Source organism: Passer domesticus, chromosome W (genome assembly GCF_036417665.1).
Source record: "Passer domesticus isolate bPasDom1 chromosome W, bPasDom1.hap1, whole genome shotgun sequence".
Classification (NCBI taxonomy): Eukaryota; Metazoa; Chordata; class Aves; order Passeriformes; family Passeridae; genus Passer; species Passer domesticus.
The window spans coordinates 25,640,950-25,667,562 of NC_087511.1; positions in this window are offsets into that span (position 1 = coordinate 25,640,950).

Below are 26,613 nucleotides of genomic sequence, written 5' to 3' on the forward strand. Positions count from 1 at the left end.
TCTTTCTGCCCAAAGACGCCTGGCAGCAGCACTTAACTTCGGACAGCTCCGTATCTCCCTATTCTGCATTTCTTGTCTTCTGCATCTCAGCAAAATGCTTTTCCCTCTATCTAGCAAGGAGACACTGTGCCAGCACAGTATACCTCCCCGGACTTGTGTTCTAAATTCCCGACTTCTCGGCATCTCAGAAACTAACGGGAAGAGCAAGGTTATCCATGGTGGGCCGGAGCAGAACTAGCAAAAAGCACAGCAAAGTTGTCCAATAATACCTTGCATTCGAATGCTAATGCCAATACATGAGGCAGGCGAGTGGTAAGCCATGAACTTCTAGCAGTTAGAAAGCTGCGGACACAGTCCGGGTGTTGTGCGGCTTCACTCTTCGCATCCTAGAAGGTACCGCGCTCTCCGTCTCTCCGATGCGATCAAGCGGCTATTCGCGCAGAGAGCACTGTGCCGGTCTCTGTGCGCTCCGGAGCTCTCTTTCTGCCCAAAGACGCCTGGCAGCGGCACTTAACTTCGGACAGCTCCGTATCTCCGTATTCTGCATTTCTTGTCTTCTGCATCTCAGCAAAATGCTTTTCCACTCTGTCTAGCAAGGAGAAACTGTGCCAGCACAGTATACCTCCCCGGACTTTTGTTCAAAATTCCCGACTTCTCGGCATCTCAGAAACTAACGGGAAGAGCAAGGTTTTCCATGGTGGGCTGTAGCAGAACTAGCAAAAAGCACAGCAAAGTTGTCCAAGAATACTTTGCATTCGAATGCTAATGCCAATACATGAGGCAGGCGAGTGGTAAGCCATGAACTTCTAGCAGTTAGAAAGCTGCGGACACAGTCCGGGTGTTGTGCGGCTTCACTCTTCGCATCCTAGAAGGTACCGCGCTCTCCGTCACTCGGATGCGATCAAGCGGCTATTCGCGCAGAGAGCACTGTGCCGGTCTCTGTGTGCTCCGGAGCTCTCTTTCTGCCCAAAGACGCCTGGCAGCGGCACTCAACTTCGGACAGCTCCGAATCTCCCTATTCTGCATTTCTTGTCTTCTGCATCTCAGCAAAATGCTTTTCCACTCTGTCTAGCAAGGAGAAACTGTGCCAGCACAGTATACCTCCCCGGACTTTTGTTCTAAATTCCCGACTTCTCGGCATCTCAGAAACTAACGGGAAGAGCAAGGTTTTCCATGGTGGGCTGGAACAGAACTAGCAACAAGCACAGCAAAGTTGTCCAAGAATACCTTGCATTCGAATGCTAATGCCAATACATGAGGCAGGCGAGTGGTAAGCCATGAACTTCTAGCAGTTAGAAAGCTGCGGACACAGTCCGGGTGTTGTGCGGCTTCACTCTTCGCATCCTAGAAGGTACCGCGCTCTCCGTCTCTCGGATGAGATCAAGCGGCTATTCGCGCAGAGAGCACTGTGCCGGTCTCTGTGCGCTCCGGAGCTCTCTTTCTGCCCAAAGACGCCTGGCAGCGGCACTTAACTTCGGACAGCTCCGTATCTCCGTATTCTGCATTTCTTGTCTTCTGCATCTCAGCAAAATGCTTTTCCACTCTGTCTAGCAAGGAGAAACTGTGCCAGCACAGTATACCTCCCCGGACTTGTGTTCTAAATTCCCGACTTCTCGGCATCTCAGAAACTAACAGGTCGAGCAAGGTTTTCCATGGTGGGCTGGGACAGAACTAGCAACAAGCACAGCAAAGTCGTCCAAGAATACCTTGCATTCGAATGCTAATGCCAATACATGAGTCAGGCGAGTGGTAAGCCATGAACATCTAGCAGTTAGAAAGCTGCGGACACAGTCCGGGTGTTGTGCGGTGTCACTCTACGCATCCTAGAAGGTACCGCTCTCTCCGTCTCTCGGATGAGATCAAGCGGCTATTCGCGCAGAGAGCACTGTGCCGGTCTCTGTGTGCTCCGGAGCTCTCTTTCTGCCCAAAGACGCCTGGCAGCGGCACTTAACTTCGGACAGCTCCGAATCTCCCTATTCTGCATTTCTTGTCTTCTGCATCTCAGCAAAATGCTTTTCCACTCTGTCTAGCAAGGAGAAACTGTGCCAGCACAGTATACCTCCCCGGACTTGTGTTCTAAATTCCCGACTTCTCGGCATCTCAGAAACTAACAGGTCGAGCAAGGTTTTCCATGGTGGGCTGGGACAGAACTAGCAACAAGCACAGCAAAGTCGTCCAAGAATACCTTGCATTCGAATGCTAATGCCAATACATGAGTCAGGCGAGTGGTAAGCCATGAACATCTAGCAGTTAGAAAGCTGCGGACACAGTCCGGGTGTTGTGCGGTGTCACTCTACGCATCCTAGAAGGTACCGCGCTCTCCGTCTCTCGGATGAGATCAAGCGGCTATTCGCGCAGAGAGCACTGTGCCGGTCTCTGTGCGCTCCGGAGCTCTCTTTCTGCCCAAAGACGCCTGGCAGCGGCACTTAACTTCGGACAGCTCCGTATCTCCGTATTCTGCATTTCTTGTCTTCTGCATCTCAGCAAAATGCTTTTCCACTCTGTCTAGCAAGGAGAAACTGTGCCAGCACAGTATACCTCCCCGGACTTTTGTTCTAAATTCCCGACTTCTCGGCATCTCAGAAACTAACGGGAAGAGCAAGGTTTTCCATGGTGGGCTGTAGCAGAACTAGCAAAAAGCACAGCAAAGTTGTCCAAGAATACTTTGCATTCGAATGCTAATGCCAATACATGAGGCAGGCGAGTGGTAAGCCATGAACTTCTAGCAGTTAGAAAGCTGCGGACACAGTCCGGGTGTTGTGCGGCTTCACTCTTCGCATCCTAGAAGGTACCGCGCTCTCCGTCACTCGGATGCGATCAAGCGGCTATTCGCGCAGAGAGCACTGTGCCGGTCTCTGTGTGCTCCGGAGCTCTCTTTCTGCCCAAAGACGCCTGGCAGCGGCACTTAACTTCGGACAGCTCCGAATCTCCCTATTCTGCATTTCTTGTCTTCTGCATCTCAGCAAAATGCTTTTCCACTCTGTCTAGCAAGGAGAAACTGTGCCAGCACAGTATACCTCCCCGGACTTTTGTTCTAAATTCCCGACTTCTCGGCATCTCAGAAACTAACGGGAAGAGCAAGGTTTTCCATGGTGGGCTGGAACAGAACTAGCAACAAGCACAGCAAAATTGTCCAAGAATACCTTGCATTCGAATGCTAATGCCAATACATGAGGCAGGCGAGTGGTAAGCCATGAACTTCTAGCAGTTAGAAAGCTGCGGACACAGTCCGGGTGTTGTTCGGCGTCACTCGTCGCATCCTAGAAGGTACCGCGCTCTCCGTCTCTCGGATGAGATCAAGCGGCTATTCGCGCAGAGAGCACTGTGCCGGTCTCTGTGCGCTCCGGAGCTCTCATTCTGCCCAAAGACGCCTGGCAGCGGCACTTAACTTCGGACAGCTCCGTATCTCCCTATTCTGCATTTCTTGTCTTCTGCATCTCAGCAAAATGCTTTTCCACTCTGTCTAGCAAGGAGAAACTGTGCCAGCACAGTATACGTCTCCGGACTTGTGTTCTAAATTCCCGACTTCTCGGCATCTCAGAAACTAACGGGAAGAGCAAGGTTTTCCATGGTGGGCTGGAACAGAACTAGCAACAAGCACAGCAAAGTTGTCCAAGAATACCTTGCATTCGAATGCTAATGCCAATACATGAGGCAGGCGAGTGGTAAGCCATGAACTTCTAGCAGTTAGAAAGCTGCGGACACAGTCCGGGTGTTGTGCGGCGTCACTCTTCGCATCCTAAAAGGTACCGCGCTCTCCGTCTCTCGGATGAGATCAAGCGGCTATTCGCGCAGAGAGCACTGTGCCGGTCTCTGTGCGCTCCGGAGCTCTCTTTCTGCCCAAAGACGCCTGGCAGCGGCACTTAACTTCGGACAGCTCCGTATCTCCGTATTCTGCATTTCTTGTCTTCTGCATCTCAGCAAAATGCTTTTCCACTCTGTCTAGCAAGGAGAAACGGTGCCAGCACAGTATACCACCCCGGACTTGTGTTCTAAATTCCCGACTTCTCGGCATCTCAGAAACTAACAGGTCGAGCAAGGTTTTCCATGGTGGGCTGGGACAGAACTAGCAACAAGCACAGCAAAGTCGTCCAAGAATACCTTGCATTCGAATGCTAATGCCAATACATGAGTCAGGCGAGTGGTAAGCCATGAACATCTAGCAGTTAGAAAGCTGCGGACACAGTCCGGGTGTTGTGCGGTGTCACTCTACGCATCCTAGAAGGTACCGCGCTCTCCGTCTCTCGGATGCGATCAAGCGGCTATTCGCGCAGAGAGCACTGTGCCGGTCTCTGTGCGCTCCGGCGCTCTCTTTCTGCCCAAAGACGCCTGGCAGCGGCACTTAACTTCGGACAGCTCCGTATCTCCCTATTCTGCATTTCTTGTCTTCTGCATCTCAGCAAAATACTTTTCCACTCTGTCTAGCAAGGAGAAACGGTGCCAGCACAGTATACGTCTCCGGACTTGTGTTCTAAATTCCCGACTTCTCGGCATCTCAGAAACTAACAGGACGAGCAAGGTTTTCCATGGTGGGCTGGAACAGAACTAGCAACAAGCACAGCAAAGTTGTCCAAGAATACCTTGCATTCGAATGCCAATGCCAATACATGAGGCAGGCGAGTGGTAAGCCATGAACTTCTAGCAGTTAGAAAGCTGCGGACACAGTCCGGGTGTTGTGCGGCGTCACTCTTCGCATCCTAGAAGGTACCGCGCTCTCCGTCTCTCGGATGAGATCAAGCGGCTATTCGCGCAGAGAGCACTGTGCCGGTCTCTGTGCGCTCCGGAGCTCTCTTTCTGCCCAAAGACGCCTGGCAGCGGCACTTAACTTCGGACAGCTCCGTATCTCCGTATTCTGCATTTCTTGTCTTCTGCATCTCAGCAAAATGCTTTTCCACTCTGTCTAGCAAGGAGAAACTGTGCCAGCACAGTATACCTCCCCGGACTTTTGTTCTAAATTCCCGACTTCTCGGCATCTCAGAAACTAACGGGAAGAGCAAGGTTTTCCATGGTGGGCTGTAGCAGAACTAGCAAAAAGCACAGCAAAGTTGTCCAAGAATACTTTGCATTCGAATGCTAATGCCAATACATGAGTCAGGCGAGTGGTAAGCCATGAACTTCTAGCAGTTAGAAAGCTGCGGACACAGTCCGGGTGTTGTGCGGCTTCACTCTTCGCATCCTAGAAGGTACCGCGCTCTCCGTCACTCGGATGCGATCAAGCGGCTATTCGCGCAGAGAGCACTGTGCCGGTCTCTGTGTGCTCCGGAGCTCTCTTTCTGCCCAAAGACGCCTGGCAGCGGCACTTAACTTCGGACAGCTCCGAATCTCCCTATTCTGCATTTCTTGTCTTCTGCATCTCAGCAAAATGCTTTTCCACTCTGTCTAGCAAGGAGAAACTGTGCCAGCACAGTATACCTCCCCGGACTTTTGTTCTAAATTCCCGACTTCTCGGCATCTCAGAAACTAACGGGAAGAGCAAGGTTTTCCATGGTGGGCTGGAACAGAACTAGCAACAAGCACAGCAAAATTGTCCAAGAATACCTTGCATTCGAATGCTAATGCCAATACATGAGGCAGGCGAGTGGTAAGCCATGAACTTCTAGCAGTTAGAAAGCTGCGGACACAGTCCGGGTGTTGTTCGGCGTCACTCGTCGCATCCTAGAAGGTACCGCGCTCTCCGTCTCTCGGATGAGATCAAGCGGCTCTTCGCGCAGAGAGCACTGTGCCGGTCTCTGTGCGCTCCGGAGCTCTCATTCTGCCCAAAGACGCCTGGCAGCGGCACTTAACTTCGGACAGCTCCGTATCTCCCTATTCTGCATTTCTTGTCTTCTGCATCTCAGCAAAATGCTTTTCCACTCTGTCTAGCAAGGAGAAACTGTGCCAGCACAGTATACGTCTCCGGACTTGTGTTCTAAATTCCCGACTTCTCGGCATCTCAGAAACTAACGGGAAGAGCAAGGTTTTCCATGGTGGGCTGGAACAGAACTAGCAACAAGCACAGCAAAGTTGTCCAAGAATACCTTGCATTCGAATGCTAATGCCAATACATGAGGCAGGCGAGTGGTAAGCCACGAACTTCTAGCAGTTAGAAAGCTGCGGACACAGTCCGGGTGTTGTGCGGCGTCACTCTTCGCATCCTAAAAGGTACCGCGCTCTCCGTCTCTCGGATGAGATCAAGCGGCTATTCGCGCAGAGAGCACTGTGCCGGTCTCTGTGCGCTCCGGAGCTCTCTTTCTGCCCAAAGACGCCTGGCAGCGGCACTTAACTTCGGACAGCTCCGTATCTCCGTATTCTGCATTTCTTGTCTTCTGCATCTCAGCAAAATGCTTTTCCACTCTGTCTAGCAAGGAGAAACGGTGCCAGCACAGTATACCTCCCCGGACTTGTGTTCTAAATTCCCGACTTCTCGGCATCTCAGAAACTAACAGGACGAGCAAGGTTTTCCATGGTGGGCTGGGACAGAACTAGTAACAAGCACAGCAAAGTCGTCCAAGAATACCTTGCATTCGAATGCTAATGCCAATACATGAGTCAGGCGAGTGGTAAGCCATGAACATCTAGCAGTTAGAAAGCTGCGGACACAGTCCGGGTGTTGTGCGGTGTCACTCTACGCATCCTAGAAGGTACCGCGCTCTCCGTCTCTCAGATGCGATCAAGCGGCTATTCGCGCAGAGAGCACTGTGCCGGTCTCTGTGCGCTCCGGCGCTCTCTTTCTGCCCAAAGACGCCTGGCAGCGGCACTTAACTTCGGACAGCACCGTATCTCCCTATTCTGCATTTCTTGTCTTCTGCATCTCAGCAAAATGCTTTTCCACTCTGTCTAGCAAGGAGAAACTGTGCCAGCACAGTATACCTCCCCGGACTTTTGTTCTAAATTCCCGACTTCTCGGCATCTCAGAAACTAACAGGACGAGCAAGGTTTTCCATGGTGGGCTGGGACAGAACTAGCAACAAGCACAGCAAAGTCGTCCAAGAATACCTTGCATTCGAATGCTAATGCCAATACATGAGTCAGGCGAGTGGTAAGCCATGAACTTCTAGCAGTGAGAAAGCTGCGGAAACAATCCGGGTGTTGTGCGGTGTCACTCTACGCATCCTAGAAGGTACCGCGCTCTCCGTCTCTCAGATGCGATCAAGCGGCTATTCGCGCAGAGAGCACTGTGCCGGTCTCTGTGCGCTCCGGCGCTCTCTTTCTGCCCAAAGACGCCTGGCAGCGGCACTTAACTTCGGACAGCACCGTATCTCCCTATTCTGCATTTCTTGTCTTCTGCATCTCAGCAAAATGCTTTTCCACTCTGTCTAGCAAGGAGAAACTGTGCCAGCACAGTATACCTCCCCGGACTTTTGTTCTAAATTCCCGACTTCTCGGCATCTCAGAAACTAACGGGAAGAGCAAGGTTTTCCATGGTGGGCTGGAACAGAACTAGCAACAAGCACAGCAAAGTTGTCCAAGAATACCTTGCATTCGAATGCTAATGCCAATACATGAGGCAGGCGAGTGGTAAGCCATGAACTTCTAGCAGTTAGAAAGCTGCGGACACAGTCCGGGTGTTGTTCGGCGTCACTCGTCGCATCCTAGAAGGTACCGCGCTCTCCGTCTCTCGGATGAGATCAAGCGGCTCTTCGCGCAGAGAGCACTGTGCCGGACTCTGTGCGCTCCGGAGCTCTCATTCTGCCCAAAGACGCCTGGCAGCGGCACTTAACTTTGGACAGCTCCGTATCTCCCTATTCTGCATTTCTTGTCTTCTGCATCTCAGCAAAATGCTTTTCCACTCTGTCTAGCAAGGAGAAACTGTGCCAGCACAGTATACGTCTCCGGACTTGTGTTCTAAATTCCCGACTTCTCGGCATCTCAGAAACTAACGGGAAGAGCAAGGTTTTCCATGGTGGGCTGGAACAGAACTAGCAACAAGCACAGCAAAGTTGTCCAAGAATACCTTGCATTCGAATGCTAATGCCAATACATGAGGCAGGCGAGTGGTAAGCCACGAACTTCTAGCAGTTAGAAAGCTGCGGACACAGTCCGGGTGTTGTGCGGCGTCACTCTTCGCATCCTAAAAGGTACCGCGCTCTCCGTCTCTCGGATGAGATCAAGCGGCTATTCGCGCAGAGAGCACTGTGCCGGTCTCTGTGCGCTCCGGAGCTCTCTTTCTGCCCAAAGACGCCTGGCAGCGGCACTTAACTTCGGACAGCTCCGTATCTCCGTATTCTGCATTTCTTGTCTTCTGCATCTCAGCAAAATGCTTTTCCACTCTGTCTAGCAAGGAGAAACGGTGCCAGCACAGTATACCTCCCCGGACTTGTGTTCTAAATTCCCGACTCCTCGGCATCTCAGAAACTAACAGGACGAGCAAGGTTTTCCATGGTTGGCTGGGACAGAACTAGCAACAAGCACAGCAAAGTCGTCCAAGAATACCTTGCATTCGAATGCTAATGCCAATACATGAGTCAGGCGAGTGGTAAGCCATGAACATCTAGCAGTTAGAAAGCTGCGGACACAGTCCGGGTGTTGTGCGGTGTCACTCTACGCATCCTAGAAGGTACCGCGCTCTCCGTCTCTCAGATGCGATCAAGCGGCTATTCGCGCAGAGAGCACTGTGCCGGTCTCTGTGCGCTCCGGCGCTCTCTTTCTGCCCAAAGACGCCTGGCAGCGGCACTTAACTTCGGACAGCTCCGTATCTCCCTATTCTGCATTTCTTGTCTTCTGCATCTCAGCAAAATGCTTTTCCACTCTGTCTAGCAAGGAGAAACTGTGCCAGCACAGTATACCTCCCCGGACTTTTGTTCTAAATTCCCGACTTCTCGGCATCTCAGAAACTAACAGGACGAGCAAGGTTTTCCATGGTGGGCTGGAACAGAACTAGCAACAAGCACAGCAAAGTTGTCCAAGAATACCTTGCATTCGAATGCTAATGCCAATACATGAGGCAGGCAAGTGGTAAGCCATGAACTTCTAGCAGTTAGAAAGCTGCGGACACAGTCCGGGTGTTGTGCGGCGTCACTCTTCGCATCCTAGAAGGTACCGCGCTCTCCGTCTCTCGGATGAGATCAAGCGGCTATTCGCGCAGAGAGCACTGTGCCGGTCTCTGTGCGCTCCGGAGCTCTCTTTCTGCCCAAAGACGCCTGGCAGCGGCACTTAACTTCGGACAGCTCCGTATCTCCGTATTCTGCATTTCTTGTCTTCTGCATCTCAGCGAAATGCTTTTCCACTCTGTCTAGCAAGGAGAAACGGTGCCAGCACAGTATACCTCCCCGGACTTGTGTTCTAAATTCCCGACTTCTCGGCATCTCAGAAACTAACAGGACGAGCAAGGTTTTCCATGGTGGGCTGGGACAGAACTAGCAACAAGCACAGCAAAGTCGTCCAAGAATACCTTGCATTCGAATGCTAATGCCAATACATGAGGCAGGCAAGTGGTAAGCCATGAACTTCTAGCAGTTAGAAAGCTGCGGACACAGTCCGGGTGTTGTGCGGCGTCACTCTTCGCATCCTAGAAGGTACCGCGCTCTCCGTCTCTCGGATGAGATCAAGCGGCTATTCGCGCAGAGAGCACTGTGCCGGTCTATGTGCGCTCCGGAGCTCTCTTTCTGCCCAAAGACGCCTGGCAGCGGCACTTAACTTCGGACAGCTCCGTATCTCCCTATTCTGCATTTCTTGTCTTCTGCATCTCAGCAAAATACTTTTCCCCTCTGTCAAGCAAGGAGAAACGGTGCCAGCACAGTATACGTCCCCGGACTTGTGTTCTAAATTCCCAACTTCTCGGCATCTCAGAAACTAACAGGACGAGCAAGGTTTTCCATGGTGGGCTGGAACAGAACTAGCAACAAGCACAGCAAAGTCGTCCAAGAATACCTTGCATTCGAATGCTAATGCCAATACATGAGGCAGGCGAGTGGTAAGCCATGAACTTCTAGCAGTTAGAAAGCTGCGGACACAGTCCGGGTGTTGTGCGGCGTCACTCTTCGCATCCTAAAAGGTACCGCGCTCTCCGTCTCTCGGATGAGATCAAGCGGCTATTCGCGCCGAGAGCACTGTGCCGGTCTCTGTGCGCTCCGGAGCTCTCTTTCTGCCCAAAGACGCCTGGCAGCGGCACTTAACTTCGGACAGCTCCGTATCTCTGTATTCTGCATTTCTTGCCTTCTGCATCTCAGCAAAATGCTTTTCCACTCTGTCTAGCAAGGAGAAACGGTGCCAGCACAGTATACCTCCCCGGACTTGTGTTCTAAATTCCCGACTTCTCGGCATCTCAGAAACTAACAGGACGAGCAAGGTTTTCCATGGTGGGCTGGAACAGAACTAGCAACAAGCACAGCAAAGTCGTCCAAGAATACCTTGCATTCGAATGCTAATGCCAATACATGAGGCAGGCGAGTGGTAAGCCATGAACTTCTAGCAGTTAGAAAGCTGCGGACACAGTCCGGGTGTTGTGCGGCGTCACTCTTCGCATCCTAAAAGGTACCGCGCTCTCCGTCTCTCGGATGAGATCAAGCGGCTATTCGCGCAGAGAGCACTGTGCCGGTCTCTGTGCGCTCCGGAGCTCTCTTTCTGCCCAAAGACGCCTGGCAGCGGCACTTAACTTCGGACAGCTCCGTATCTCCGTATTCTGCATTTCTTGTCTTCTGCATCTCAGCGAAATGTTTTTCCACTCTGTCTAGCAAGGAGAAACGGTGCCAGCACAGTATACCTCCCCGGACTTGTGTTCTAAATTCCCGACTTCTCGGCATCTCAGAAACTAACAGGACGAGCAAGGTTTTCCATGGTGGGCTGGGACAGAACTAGCAACAAGCACAGCAAAGTCGTCCAAGAATACCTTGCATTCGAATGCTAATGCCAATACATGAGGCAGGCGAGTGGTAAGCCATGAACTTCTAGCAGTTAGAAAGCTGCGGACACAGTCCGGGTGTTGTGCGGCGTCACTCTTCGCATCCTAGAAGGTACCGCGCTCTCCGTCTCTCGGATGAGATCAAGCGGCTATTCGCGCAGAGAGCACTGTGCCGGTCTATGTGCGCTCCGGAGCTCTCTTTCTGCCCAAAGACGCCTGGCAGCGGCACTTAACTTCGGACAGCTCCGTATCTCCCTATTCTGCATTTCTTGTCTTCTGCATCTCAGCAAAATACTTTTCCCCTCTGTCAAGCAAGGAGAAACGGTGCCAGCACAGTATACGTCCCCGGACTTTTGTTCTAAATTCCCGACTTCTCGGCATCTCAGAAACTAACGGGAAGAGCAAGGTTTTCCATGGTGGGCCGGAACAGAACTAGCAACAAGCACAGCAAAGTTGTCCAAGAATACCTTGCATTCGAATGCTAATGCCAATACATGAGGCAGGCGAGTGGTAAGCCATGAACTTCTAGCAGTTAGAAAGCTGCGGACACAGTCCGGGTGTTGTGCGGCGTCACTCTTCGCATCCTAAAAGGTACCGCGCTCTCCGTCTCTCGGATGAGATCAAGCGGCTATTCGCGCAGAGAGCACTGTGCCGGTCTCTGTGCGCTCCGGAGCTCTCTTTCTGCCCAAAGACGCCTGGCAGCGGCACTTAACTTCGGACAGCTCCGTATCTCCCTATTCTGCATTTCTTGTCTTCTGCATCTCAGCAAAATACTTTTCCCCTCTGTCAAGCAAGGAGAAACGGTGCCAGCACAGTATACGTCCCCGGACTTGTGTTCTAAATTCCCGACTTCTCGGCATCTCAGAAACTAACAGGACGAGCAAGGTTTTCCATGGTGGGCTGGGACAGAACTAGCAACAAGCACAGCAAAGTCGTCCAAGAATACCTTGCATTCGAATGCTAATGCCAATACATGAGTCAGGCGAGTGGTAAGCCATGAACTTCTAGCAGTGAGAAAGCTGCGGAAACAATCCGGGTGTTGTGCGGTGTCACTCTACGCATCCTAGAAGGTACCGCGCTCTCCGTCTCTCAGATGCGATCAAGCGGCTATTCGCGCAGAGAGCACTGTGCCGGTCTCTGTGCGCTCCGGCGCTCTCTTTCTGCCCAAAGACGCCTGGCAGCGGCACTTAACTTCGGACAGCACCGTATCTCCCTATTCTGCATTTCTTGTCTTCTGCATCTCAGCAAAATGCTTTTCCACTCTGTCTAGCAAGGAGAAACTGTGCCAGCACAGTATACCTCCCCGGACTTTTGTTCTAAATTCCCGACTTCTCGGCATCTCAGAAACTAACGGGAAGAGCAAGGTTTTCCATGGTGGGCTGGAACAGAACTAGCAACAAGCACAGCAAAGTTGTCCAAGAATACCTTGCATTCGAATGCTAATGCCAATACATGAGGCAGGCGAGTGGTAAGCCATGAACTTCTAGCAGTTAGAAAGCTGCGGACACAGTCCGGGTGTTGTTCGGCGTCACTCGTCGCATCCTAGAAGGTACCGCGCTCTCCGTCTCTCGGATGAGATCAAGCGGCTCTTCGCGCAGAGAGCACTGTGCCGGACTCTGTGCGCTCCGGAGCTCTCATTCTGCCCAAAGACGCCTGGCAGCGGCACTTAACTTTGGACAGCTCCGTATCTCCCTATTCTGCATTTCTTGTCTTCTGCATCTCAGCAAAATGCTTTTCCACTCTGTCTAGCAAGGAGAAACTGTGCCAGCACAGTATACGTCTCCGGACTTGTGTTCTAAATTCCCGACTTCTCGGCATCTCAGAAACTAACGGGAAGAGCAAGGTTTTCCATGGTGGGCTGGAACAGAACTAGCAACAAGCACAGCAAAGTTGTCCAAGAATACCTTGCATTCGAATGCTAATGCCAATACATGAGGCAGGCGAGTGGTAAGCCACGAACTTCTAGCAGTTAGAAAGCTGCGGACACAGTCCGGGTGTTGTGCGGCGTCACTCTTCGCATCCTAAAAGGTACCGCGCTCTCCGTCTCTCGGATGAGATCAAGCGGCTATTCGCGCAGAGAGCACTGTGCCGGTCTCTGTGCGCTCCGGAGCTCTCTTTCTGCCCAAAGACGCCTGGCAGCGGCACTTAACTTCGGACAGCTCCGTATCTCCGTATTCTGCATTTCTTGTCTTCTGCATCTCAGCAAAATGCTTTTCCACTCTGTCTAGCAAGGAGAAACGGTGCCAGCACAGTATACCTCCCCGGACTTGTGTTCTAAATTCCCGACTCCTCGGCATCTCAGAAACTAACAGGACGAGCAAGGTTTTCCATGGTTGGCTGGGACAGAACTAGCAACAAGCACAGCAAAGTCGTCCAAGAATACCTTGCATTCGAATGCTAATGCCAATACATGAGTCAGGCGAGTGGTAAGCCATGAACATCTAGCAGTTAGAAAGCTGCGGACACAGTCCGGGTGTTGTGCGGTGTCACTCTACGCATCCTAGAAGGTACCGCGCTCTCCGTCTCTCAGATGCGATCAAGCGGCTATTCGCGCAGAGAGCACTGTGCCGGTCTCTGTGCGCTCCGGCGCTCTCTTTCTGCCCAAAGACGCCTGGCAGCGGCACTTAACTTCGGACAGCTCCGTATCTCCCTATTCTGCATTTCTTGTCTTCTGCATCTCAGCAAAATGCTTTTCCACTCTGTCTAGCAAGGAGAAACTGTGCCAGCACAGTATACCTCCCCGGACTTTTGTTCTAAATTCCCGACTTCTCGGCATCTCAGAAACTAACAGGACGAGCAAGGTTTTCCATGGTGGGCTGGAACAGAACTAGCAACAAGCACAGCAAAGTTGTCCAAGAATACCTTGCATTCGAATGCTAATGCCAATACATGAGGCAGGCAAGTGGTAAGCCATGAACTTCTAGCAGTTAGAAAGCTGCGGACACAGTCCGGGTGTTGTGCGGCGTCACTCTTCGCATCCTAGAAGGTACCGCGCTCTCCGTCTCTCGGATGAGATCAAGCGGCTATTCGCGCAGAGAGCACTGTGCCGGTCTCTGTGCGCTCCGGAGCTCTCTTTCTGCCCAAAGACGCCTGGCAGCGGCACTTAACTTCGGACAGCTCCGTATCTCCCTATTCTGCATTTCTTGTCTTCTGCATCTCAGCGAAATGCTTTTCCACTCTGTCTAGCAAGGAGAAACGGTGCCAGCACAGTATACCTCCCCGGACTTGTGTTCTAAATTCCCGACTTCTCGGCATCTCAGAAACTAACAGGACGAGCAAGGTTTTCCATGGTGGGCTGGGACAGAACTAGCAACAAGCACAGCAAAGTCGTCCAAGAATACCTTGCATTCGAATGCTAATGCCAATACATGAGGCAGGCAAGTGGTAAGCCATGAACTTCTAGCAGTTAGAAAGCTGCGGACACAGTCCGGGTGTTGTGCGGCGTCACTCTTCGCATCCTAGAAGGTACCGCGCTCTCCGTCTCTCGGATGAGATCAAGCGGCTATTCGCGCAGAGAGCACTGTGCCGGTCTATGTGCGCTCCGGAGCTCTCTTTCTGCCCAAAGACGCCTGGCAGCGGCACTTAACTTCGGACAGCTCCGTATCTCCCTATTCTGCATTTCTTGTCTTCTGCATCTCAGCAAAATACTTTTCCCCTCTGTCAAGCAAGGAGAAACGGTGCCAGCACAGTATACGTCCCCGGACTTGTGTTCTAAATTCCCAACTTCTCGGCATCTCAGAAACTAACAGGACGAGCAAGGTTTTCCATGGTGGGCTGGAACAGAACTAGCAACAAGCACAGCAAAGTCGTCCAAGAATACCTTGCATTCGAATGCTAATGCCAATACATGAGGCAGGCGAGTGGTAAGCCATGAACTTCTAGCAGTTAGAAAGCTGCGGACACAGTCCGGGTGTTGTGCGGCGTCACTCTTCGCATCCTAAAAGGTACCGCGCTCTCCGTCTCTCGGATGAGATCAAGCGGCTATTCGCGCCGAGAGCACTGTGCCGGTCTCTGTGCGCTCCGGAGCTCTCTTTCTGCCCAAAGACGCCTGGCAGCGGCACTTAACTTCGGACAGCTCCGTATCTCTGTATTCTGCATTTCTTGCCTTCTGCATCTCAGCAAAATGCTTTTCCACTCTGTCTAGCAAGGAGAAACGGTGCCAGCACAGTATACCTCCCCGGACTTGTGTTCTAAATTCCCGACTTCTCGGCATCTCAGAAACTAACAGGACGAGCAAGGTTTTCCATGGTGGGCTGGAACAGAACTAGCAACAAGCACAGCAAAGTCGTCCAAGAATACCTTGCATTCGAATGCTAATGCCAATACATGAGGCAGGCGAGTGGTAAGCCATGAACTTCTAGCAGTTAGAAAGCTGCGGACACAGTCCGGGTGTTGTGCGGCGTCACTCTTCGCATCCTAAAAGGTACCGCGCTCTCCGTCTCTCGGATGAGATCAAGCGGCTATTCGCGCAGAGAGCACTGTGCCGGTCTCTGTGCGCTCCGGAGCTCTCTTTCTGCCCAAAGACGCCTGGCAGCGGCACTTAACTTCGGACAGCTCCGTATCTCCGTATTCTGCATTTCTTGTCTTCTGCATCTCAGCGAAATGTTTTTCCACTCTGTCTAGCAAGGAGAAACGGTGCCAGCACAGTATACCTCCCCGGACTTGTGTTCTAAATTCCCGACTTCTCGGCATCTCAGAAACTAACAGGACGAGCAAGGTTTTCCATGGTGGGCTGGGACAGAACTAGCAACAAGCACAGCAAAGTCGTCCAAGAATACCTTGCATTCGAATGCTAATGCCAATACATGAGGCAGGCGAGTGGTAAGCCATGAACTTCTAGCAGTTAGAAAGCTGCGGACACAGTCCGGGTGTTGTGCGGCGTCACTCTTCGCATCCTAGAAGGTACCGCGCTCTCCGTCTCTCGGATGAGATCAAGCGGCTATTCGCGCAGAGAGCACTGTGCCGGTCTATGTGCGCTCCGGAGCTCTCTTTCTGCCCAAAGACGCCTGGCAGCGGCACTTAACTTCGGACAGCTCCGTATCTCCCTATTCTGCATTTCTTGTCTTCTGCATCTCAGCAAAATACTTTTCCCCTCTGTCAAGCAAGGAGAAACGGTGCCAGCACAGTATACGTCCCCGGACTTTTGTTCTAAATTCCCGACTTCTCGGCATCTCAGAAACTAACGGGAAGAGCAAGGTTTTCCATGGTGGGCCGGAACAGAACTAGCAACAAGCACAGCAAAGTTGTCCAAGAATACCTTGCATTCGAATGCTAATGCCAATACATGAGGCAGGCGAGTGGTAAGCCATGAACTTCTAGCAGTTAGAAAGCTGCGGACACAGTCCGGGTGTTGTGCGGCGTCACTCTTCGCATCCTAAAAGGTACCGCGCTCTCCGTCTCTCGGATGAGATCAAGCGGCTATTCGCGCAGAGAGCACTGTGCCGGTCTCTGTGCGCTCCGGAGCTCTCTTTCTGCCCAAAGACGCCTGGCAGCGGCACTTAACTTCGGACAGCTCCGTATCTCCCTATTCTGCATTTCTTGTCTTCTGCATCTCAGCAAAATACTTTTCCCCTCTGTCAAGCAAGGAGAAACGGTGCCAGCACAGTATACGTCCCCGGACTTGTGTTCTAAATTCCCGACTTCTCGGCATCTCAGAAACTAACAGGACGAGCAAGGTTTTCCATGGTGGGCTGGAACAGAACTAGCAACAAGCACAGCAAAGTCGTCCAAGAATACCTTGCATTCGAATGCTAATGCCAATACATGAGGCAGGCGAGTGGTAAGCCATGAACTTCTAGCAGTTAGAAAGCTGCGGACACAGTCCGGGTGTTGTGCGGCGTCACTCTTCGCATCCTAGAAGGTACCGCGCTCTCCGTCTCTCGGATGAGATCAAGCGGCTATTCGCGCAGAGAGCACTGTGCCGGTCTCTGTGCGCTCCGGCGCTCTCTTTCTGCCCAAAGACGCCTGGCAGCGGCACTTAACTTCGGACAGCTCCGTATCTCCCTATTCTGCATTTCTTGTCTTCAGCATCTCAGCAAAATGCTTTTCCACTCTGTCTAGCAAGGAGAAACTGTGCCAGCACAGTATACCTCCCCGGACTTTTGTTCTAAATTCCTGACTTCTCGGCATCTCAGAAACTAACGGGAAGAGCAAGGTTTTCCATGGTGGGCTGGAACAGAACTAGCAACAAGCACAGCAAAGTTGTCCAAGAATACCTTGCATTCGAATGCTAATGCCAATACATGAGGCAGGCGAGTGGTAAGCCATGAACTTCTAGCAGTTAGAAAGCTGCGGACACAGTCCGGGTGTTGTGCGGCGTCACTCTTCGCATCCTAAAAGGTACCGCGCTCTCCGTCTCTCGGATGCGATCAAGCGGCTATTCGCGCAGAGAGCACTGTGCCGGTCTCTGTGTGCTCCGGAGCTCTCTTTCTGCCCAAAGACGCCTGGCAGCGGCACTTAACTTCGGACAGCTCCGTATCTCCCTATTCTGCATTTCTTGTCTTCTGCATCTCAGCAAAATGCTTTTCCACTCTGTCTAGCAAGGAGAAACTGTGCCAGCACAGTATACCTCCCCGGACTTGTGTTCTAAATTCCCGACTTCTCGGCATCTCAGAAACTAACGGGAAGAACAAGGTTTTCCATGGTGGGCTGGAACAGAACTAGCAACAAGCACAGCAAAGTTGTCCAAGAATACCTTGCATTCGAATGCTAATGCCAATACATGAGGCAGGCGAGTGGTAAGCCATGAACTTCTAGCAGTTAGAAAGCTGCGGACACAGTCCGGGTGTTGTGCGGCGTCACTCTTCGCATCCTAGAAGGTACCGCGCTCTCCGTCTCTCGGATGAGATCAAGCGGCTATTCGCGCAGAGAGCACTGTGCCGGTCTCTGTGCGCTCCGGAGCTCTCTTTCTGCCCAAAGACGCCTGGCAGCGGCACTTAACTTCGGACAGCTCCGTATCTCCCTATTCTGCATTTCTTGTCTTCTGCATCTCAGCAAAATACTTTTCCCCTCTGTCTAGCAAGGAGAAACGGTGCCAGCACAGTATACGTCTCCGGACTTTTGTTCTAAATTCCCGACTTCTCGGCATCTCAGAAACTAACAGGACGAGCAAGGTTTTCCATGGTGGGCTGGAACAGAACTAGCAACAAGCACAGCAAAGTTGTCCAAGAATACCTTGCATTCGAATGCTAATGCCAATACATGAGGCAGGCGAGTGGTAAGCCATGAACTTCTAGCAGTTAGAAAGCTGCGGACACAGTCCGGGTGTTGTGCGGCGTCACTCTTCGCATCCTAGAAGGTACCGCGCTCTCCGTCTCTCGGATGAGATCAAGCGGCTATTCGCGCAGAGAGCACTGTGCCGGTCTCTGTGCGCTCCGGAGCTCTCTTTCTGCCCAAAGACGCCTGGCAGCGGCACTTAACTTCGGACAGCTCCGTATCTCCCTATTCTGCATTTCTTGTCTTCTGCATCTCAGCAAAATGCTTTTCCACTCTGTCTAGCAAGGAGAAACTGTGCCAGCACAGTATACCTCCCCGGACTTTTGTTCTAAATTCCCGACTTCTCGGCATCTCAGAAACTAACGGGAAGGGCAAGGTTTTCCATGGTGGGCTGGAACAGAACTAGCAACAAGCACAGCAAAGTTGTCCAAGAATACCTTGCATTCGAATGCTAATGCCAATACATGAGGCAGGCGAGTGGTAAGCCATGAACTTCTAGCAGTTAGAAAGCTGCGGACACAGTCCGGGTGTTGTGCGGCGTCACTCTTCGCATCCTAAAAGGTACCGCGCTCTCCGTCTCTCGGATGAGATCAAGCGGCTATTCGCGCAGAGAGCACTGTGCCGGTCTCTGTGCGCTCCGGAGCTCTCTTTCTGCCCAAAGACGCCTGGCAGCGGCACTTAACTTCGGACAGCTCCGTATCTCCCTATTCTGCATTTCTTGTCTTCTGCATCTCAGCAAAATACTTTTCCCCTCTGTCAAGCAAGGAGAAACGGTGCCAGCACAGTATACGTCTCCGGACTTGTGTTCTAAATTCCCGACTTCTCGGCATCTCAGAAACTAACAGGACGAGCAAGGTTTTCCATGGTGGGCTGGAACAGAACTAGCAACAAGCACAGCAAAGTCGTCCAAGAATACCTTGCATTCGAATGCTAATGCCAATACATGAGGCAGGCGAGTGGTAAGCCATGAACTTCTAGCAGTTAGAAAGCTGCGGACACAGTCCGGGTGTTGTGCGGCGTCACTCTTCGCATCCTAGAAGGTACCGCGCTCTCCGTCTCTCGGATGAGATCAAGCGGCTATTCGCGCAGAGAGCACTGTGCCGGTCTCTGTGTGCTCCGGAGCTCTCTTTCTGCCCAAAGACGCCTGGCAGCGGCACTTAACTTCGGACAGCTCCGTATCTCCCTATTCTGCATTTCTTGTCTTCTGCATCTCAGCAAAATGCTTTTCCACTCTGTCTAGCAAGGAGAAACTGTGCCAGCACAGTATACCTCCCCGGACTTGTGTTCTAAATTCCCGACTTCTCGGCATCTCAGAAACTAACAGGACGAGCAAGGTTTTCCATGGTGGACTGGAACAGAACTAGCAACAAGCACAGCAAAGTCGTCCAAGAATACCTTGCATTCGAATGCTAATGCCAATACATGAGGCAGGCGAGTGGTAAGCCATGAACTTCTAGCAGTTAGAAAGCAGCGGACACAGTCCGGGTGTTGTGCGGCGTCACTCTTCGCATCCTAGAAGGTACCGCGCTCTCCGTCTCTCGGATGAGATCAAGCGGCTATTCGCGCAGAGAGCACTGTGCCGGTCTCTGTGTGCTCCGGAGCTCTCTTTCTGCCCAAAGACGCCTGGCAGCGGCACTTAACTTCGGACAGCTCCGTATCTCCCTATTCTGCATTTCTTGTCTTCTGCATCTCAGCAAAGTGCTTTTCCACTCTGTCTAGCAAGGAGAAACTGTGCCAGCACAGTATACCTCCCCGGACTTGTGTTCTAAATTCCCGACTTCTCGGCATCTCAGAAACTAACGGGAAGAGCAAGGTTTTCCATGGTGGGCTGGAACAGAACTAGCAACAAGCACAGCAAAGTTGTCCAAGAATACCTTGCATTCGAATGCTAATGCCAATACATGAGGCAGGCGAGTGGTAAGCCATGAACTTCTAGCAGTTAGAAAGCTGCGGACACAGTCCGGGTGTTGTGCGGCGTCACTCTTCGCATCCTAGAAGGTACCGCGCTCTCCGTCTCTCGGATGAGATCAAGCGGCTATTCGCGCAGAGAGCACTGTGCCGGTCTCTGTGCGCTCCGGAGCTCTCTTTCTGCCCAAAGACGCCTGGCAGCGGCACTTAACTTCGGACAGCTCCGTATCTCCCTATTCTGCATTTCTTGTCTTCTGCATCTCAGCAAAATACTTTTCCCCTCTGTCTAGCAAGGAGAAACGGTGCCAGCACAGTATACGTCTCCGGACTTTTGTTCTAAATTCCCGACTTCTCGGCATCTCAGAAACTAACAGGACGAGCAAGGTTTTCCATGGTGGGCTGGAACAGAACTAGCAACAAGCACAGCAAAGTTGTCCAAGAATACCTTGCATTCGAATGCTAATGCCAATACATGAGGCAGGCGAGTGGTAAGCCATGAACTTCTAGCAGTTAGAAAGCTGCGGACACAGTCCGGGTGTTGTGCGGCGTCACTCTTCGCATCCTAGAAGGTACCGCGCTCTCCGTCTCTCGGATGAGATCAAGCGGCTATTCGCGCAGAGAGCACTGTGCCGGTCTCTGTGCGCTCCGGAGCTCTCTTTCTGCCCAAAGACGCCTGGCAGCGGCACTTAACTTCGGACAGCTCCGTATCTCCCTATTCTGCATTTCTTGTCTTCTGCATCTCAGCAAAATGCTTTTCCACTCTGTCTAGCAAGGAGAAACTGTGCCAGCACAGTATACCTCCCCGGACTTTTGTTCTAAATTCCCGACTTCTCGGCATCTCAGAAACTAACGGGAAGGGCAAGGTTTTCCATGGTGGGCTGGAACAGAACTAGCAACAAGCACAGCAAAGTTGTCCAAGAATACCTTGCATTCGAATGCTAATGCCAATACATGAGGCAGGCGAGTGGTAAGCCATGAACTTCTAGCAGTTAGAAAGCTGCGGACACAGTCCGGGTGTTGTGCGGCGTCACTCTTCGCATCCTAAAAGGTACCGCGCTCTCCGTCTCTCGGATGAGATCAAGCGGCTATTCGCGCAGAGAGCACTGTGCCGGTCTCTGTGCGCTCCGGAGCTCTCTTTCTGCCCAAAGACGCCTGGCAGCGGCACTTAACTTCGGACAGCTCCGTATCTCCGTATTCTGCATTTCTTGCCTTCTGCATCTCAGCAAAATGCTTTTCCACTCTGTCTAGCAAGGAGAAACGGTGCCAGCACAGTATACCTCCCCGGACTTGTGTTCTAAATTCCCGACTTCTCGGCATCTCAGAAACTAACGGGAAGGGCAAGGTTTTCCATGGTGGGCTGGAACAGAACTAGCAACAAGCACAGCAAAGTTGTCCAAGAATACCTTGCATTCGAATGCTAATGCCAATACATGAGGCAGGCGAGTGGTAAGCCATGAACTTCTAGCAGTTAGAAAGCTGCGGACACAGTCCGGGTGTTGTGCGGCGTCACTCTTCGCATCCTAGAAGGTACCGCGCTCTCCGTCTCTCGGATGAGATCAAGCGGCTATTCGCGCAGAGAGCACTGTGCCGGTCTCTGTGCGCTCCGGAGCTCTCTTTCTGCCCAAAGACGCCTGGCAGCGGCACTTAACTTCGGACAGCTCCGTATCTCCCTATTCTGCATTTCTTGTCTTCTGCATCTCAGCAAAATGCTTTTCCACTCTGTCTAGCAAGGAGAAACTGTGCCAGCACAGTATACCTCCCCGGACTTTTGTTCTAAATTCCCGACTTCTCGGCATCTCAGAAACTAACGGGAAGGGCAAGGTTTTCCATGGTGGGCTGGAACAGAACTAGCAACAAGCACAGCAAAGTTGTCCAAGAATACCTTGCATTCGAATGCTAATGCCAATACATGAGGCAGGCGAGTGGTAAGCCATGAACTTCTAGCAGTTAGAAAGCTGCGGACACAGTCCGGGTGTTGTGCGGCGTCACTCTTCGCATCCTAAAAGGTACCGCGCTCTCCGTCTCTCGGATGAGATCAAGCGGCTATTCGCGCAGAGAGCACTGTGCCGGTCTCTGTGCGCTCCGGAGCTCTCTTTCTGCCCAAAGACGCCTGGCAGCGGCACTTAACTTCGGACAGCTCCGTATCTCCGTATTCTGCATTTCTTGCCTTCTGCATCTCAGCAAAATGCTTTTCCACTCTGTCTAGCAAGGAGAAACGGTGCCAGCACAGTATACCTCCCCGGACTTGTGTTCTAAATTCCCGACTTCTCGGCATCTCAGAAACTAACGGGAAGGGCAAGGTTTTCCATGGTGGGCTGGAACAGAACTAGCAACAAGCACAGCAAAGTTGTCCAAGAATACCTTGCATTCGAATGCTAATGCCAATACATGAGGCAGGCGAGTGGTAAGCCATGAACTTCTAGCAGTTAGAAAGCTGCGGACACAGTCCGGGTGTTGTGCGGCGTCACTCTTCGCATCCTAGAAGGTACCGCGCTCTCCGTCTCTCGGATGAGATCAAGCGGCTATTCGCGCAGAGAGCACTGTGCCGGTCTCTGTGCGCTCCGGAGCTCTCTTTCTGCCCAAAGACGCCTGGCAGCGGCACTTAACTTCGGACAGCTCCGTATCTCCCTATTCTGCATTTCTTGTCTTCTGCATCTCAGCAAAATGCTTTTCCACTCTGTCTAGCAAGGAGAAACTGTGCCAGCACAGTATACCTCCCCGGACTTTTGTTCTAAATTCCCGACTTCTCGGCATCTCAGAAACTAACGGGAAGGGCAAGGTTTTCCATGGTGGGCTGGAACAGAACTAGCAACAAGCACAGCAAAGTTGTCCAAGAATACCTTGCATTCGAATGCTAATGCCAATACATGAGGCAGGCGAGTGGTAAGCCATGAACTTCTAGCAGTTAGAAAGCTGCGGACACAGTCCGGGTGTTGTGCGGCGTCACTCTTCGCATCCTAAAAGGTACCGCGCTCTCCGTCTCTCGGATGAGATCAAGCGGCTATTCGCGCAGAGAGCACTGTGCCGGTCTCTGTGCGCTCCGGAGCTCTCTTTCTGCCCAAAGACGCCTGGCAGCGGCACTTAACTTCGGACAGCTCCGTATCTCCGTATTCTGCATTTCTTGCCTTCTGCATCTCAGCAAAATGCTTTTCCACTCTGTCTAGCAAGGAGAAACGGTGCCAGCACAGTATACCTCCCCGGACTTGTGTTCTAAATTCCCGACTTCTCGGCATCTCAGAAACTAACAGGACGAGCAAGGTTTTCCATGCTGGGCTGGGACAGCTCTAGCAACAAGCACAGCAAAGTCGTCCAAGAATACCTTGCATTCGAATGCTAATGCCAATACATGAGGCAGGCGAGTGGTAAGCCATGAACTTCTAGCAGTTAGAAAGCTGCGGACACAGTCCGGGTGTTGTGCGGCGTCACTCTTCGCATCCTAAAAGGTACCGCGCTCTCCATCTCTCGGATGAGATCAAACGGCTATTCGCGCAGAGAGCACTGTGCCGGTCTCTGTGCGCTCCGGAGCTCTCTTTCTGCCCAAAGACGCCTGGCAGCGGCACTTAACTTCGGACAGCTCCGTATCTCCCTATTCTGCATTTCTTGTCTTCTGCATCTCAGCAAAATACTTTTCCCCTCTGTCAAGCAAGGAGAAACGGTGCCAGCACAGTATACGTCTCCGGACTTGTGTTCTAAATTCCCGACTTCTCGGCATCTCAGAAACTAACAGGACGAGCAAGGTTTTCCATGGTGGGCTGGAACAGAACTAGCACAAAGCACAGCAAAGTCGTCCAAGAATACCTTGCATTCGAATGCTAATGCCAATACATGAGGCAGGCGAGTGGTAAGCCATGAACTTCTAGCAGTTAGAAAGCTGCGGACACACTCCGGGTGTTGTGCGGCGTCACTCTTCGCATCCTAGAAGGTACCGCGCTCGCCGTCTCTCGGATGAGATCAAGCGGCTATTCGCGCAGAGAGCACTGTGCCGGTCTCTGTGTGCTCCGGAGCTCTCTTTCTGCCCAAAGACGCCTGGCAGCGGCACTTAACTTCGGACAGCTCCGTATCTCCCTATTCTGCATTTCTTGTCTTCTGCATCTCAGCAAAATGCTTTTCCACTCTGTCTAGCAAGGAGAAACTGTGCCAGCACAGTATACCTCCCCGGACTTGTGTTCTAAATTCCCGACTTCTCGGCATCTCAGAAACTAACGGGAAGAGCAAGGTTTTCCATGGTGGGCTGGAACAGAACTAGCAACAAGCACAGCAAAGTTGTCCAAGAATACTTTGCATTCGAACGCTAATGCCAATACATGAGGCAGGCGAGTGGTAAGCCATGAACTTCTAGCAGTTAGAAAGCTGCGGACACAGTCCGGGTGTTGTGCGGCGTCACTCTTCGCATCCTAGAAGGTATCGCGCTCTCCGTCTCTCAGATGAGATCAAGCGGCTATTCGCGCAGAGAGCACTGTGCCGGTCTCTGTGCGCTCCGGAGCTCTCTTTCTGCCCAAAGACGCCTGGCAGCGGCACTTAACTTCGGACAGCTCCGTATCTCCCTATTCTGCATTTCTTGTCTTCTGCATCTCAGCAAAATACTTTTCCCCTCTGTCTAGCAAGGAGAAACGGTGCCAGCACAGTATACCTCCCCGGACTTGTGTTCTAAATTCCCGACTTCTCGGCATCTCAGAAACTAACAGGACGAGCAAGGTTTTCCATGGTGGGCTGGAACAGAACTAGCAACAAGCACAGCAAAGTTGTCCAAGAATACCTTGCATTCGAATGCTAATGCCAATACATGAGGCAGGCGAGTGGTAAGCCATGAACTTCTGGCAGTTAGAAAGCTGCGGACACAGTCCGGGTGTTGTGCGGCGTCACTCTTCGCATCCTAGAAGGTACCGCGCTCTCCGTCTCTCGGATGAGATCAAGCGGCTATTCGCGCAGAGAGCACTGTGCCGGTCTCTGTGCGCTCCGGAGCTCTCTTTCTGCCCAAAGACGCCTGGCAGCGGCACTTAACTTCGGACAGCTCCGTATCTCCCTATTCTGCATTTCTTGTCTTCTGCATCTCAGCAAAATGCTTTTCCACTCTGTCTAGCAAGGAGAAACTGTGCCAACACAGTATACCTCCCCGGACTTTTGTTCTAAATTCCCGACTTCTCGGCATCTCAGAAACTAACGGGAAGAGCAAGGTTTTCCATGGTGGGCTGGAACAGAACTAGCAACAAGCACAGCAAAGTTGTCCAAGAATACCTTGCATTCGAATGCTAATGCCAATACATGAGGCAGGCGAGTGGTAAGCCATGAACTTCTAGCAGTTAGAAAGCTGCGGACACAGTCCGGGTGTTGTGCGGCGTCACTCTTCGCATCCTAGAAGGTACCGCGCTCTCCGTCTCTCGGATGCGATCAAGCGGCTATTCGCGCAGAGAGCACTGTGCTGGTCTCTGTGCGCTCCGGAGCTCTCTTTCTGCCCAAAGACGCCTGGCAGCGGCACTTAACTTCGGACAGCTCCGTATCTCCCTATTCTGCATTTCTTGTCTTCTGCAACTCAGCAAAATACTTTTCCACTCTGTCTAGCAAGGAGAAACTGTGCCAGCACAGTATACCTCCCCGGACTTGTGTTCTAAATTCCCGACTTCTCGGCATCTCAGAAACTAACAGGACGAGCAAGGTTTTCCATGGTGGGCTGGAACAGAACTAGCAACAAGCACAGCAAAGTTGTGCAAGAATACCTTGCATTCGAATGCTAATGCCAATACATGAGGCAGGCGAGTGGTAAGCCATGAACTTCTAGCAGTTAGAAAGCTGCGGACACAGTCCGGGTGTTGTGCGGCGTCACTCTTCGCATCCTAGAAGGTACCGCGCTCTCCGTCTCTCGGATGAGATCAAGCGGCTATTCGCGCAGAGAGCACTGTGCCGGTCTCTGTGCGCTCCGGAGCTCTCTTTCTGCCCAAAGACGCCTGGCAGCGGCACTTAACTTCGGACAGCTCCGAATCTCCCTATTCTGCATTTCTTGTCTTCTGCATCTCAGCAAAATGCTTTTCCACTCTGTCTAGCAAGGAGAAACTGTGCCAGCACAGTATACCTCCCCGGACTTTTGTTCTAAATTCCCGACTTCTCGGCATCTCAGAAACTAACGGGAAGAGCAAGGTTTTCCATGGTGGGCTGGAACAGAACTAGCAACAAGCACAGCAAAGTTGTCCAAGAATACCTTGCATTCGAATGCTAATGCCAATACATGAGGCAGGCGAGTGGTAAGCCATGAACTTCTAGCAATTAGAAAGCTGCGGACACAGTCCGGGTGTTGTGCGGCTTCACTCTTCGCATCCTAGAAGGTACCGCGCTCTCCGTCACTCGGATGCGATCAAGCGGCTATTCGCGCAGAGAGCACTGTGCTGGTCTCTGTGTGCTCCGGAGCTCTCTTTCTGCCCAAAGACGCCTGGCAGCGGCACTTAACTTCGGACAGCTCCGAATCTCCCTATTCTGCATTTCTTGTCTTCTGCATCTCAGCAAAATGCTTTTCCACTCTGTCTAGCAAGGAGAAACTGTGCCAGCACAGTATACCTCCCCGGACTTTTGTTCTAAATTCCCGACTTCTCGGCATCTCAGAAACTAACGGGAAGAGCAAGGTTTTCCATGGTGGGCTGGAACAGAACTAGCAACAAGCACAGCAAAGTTGTCCAAGAATA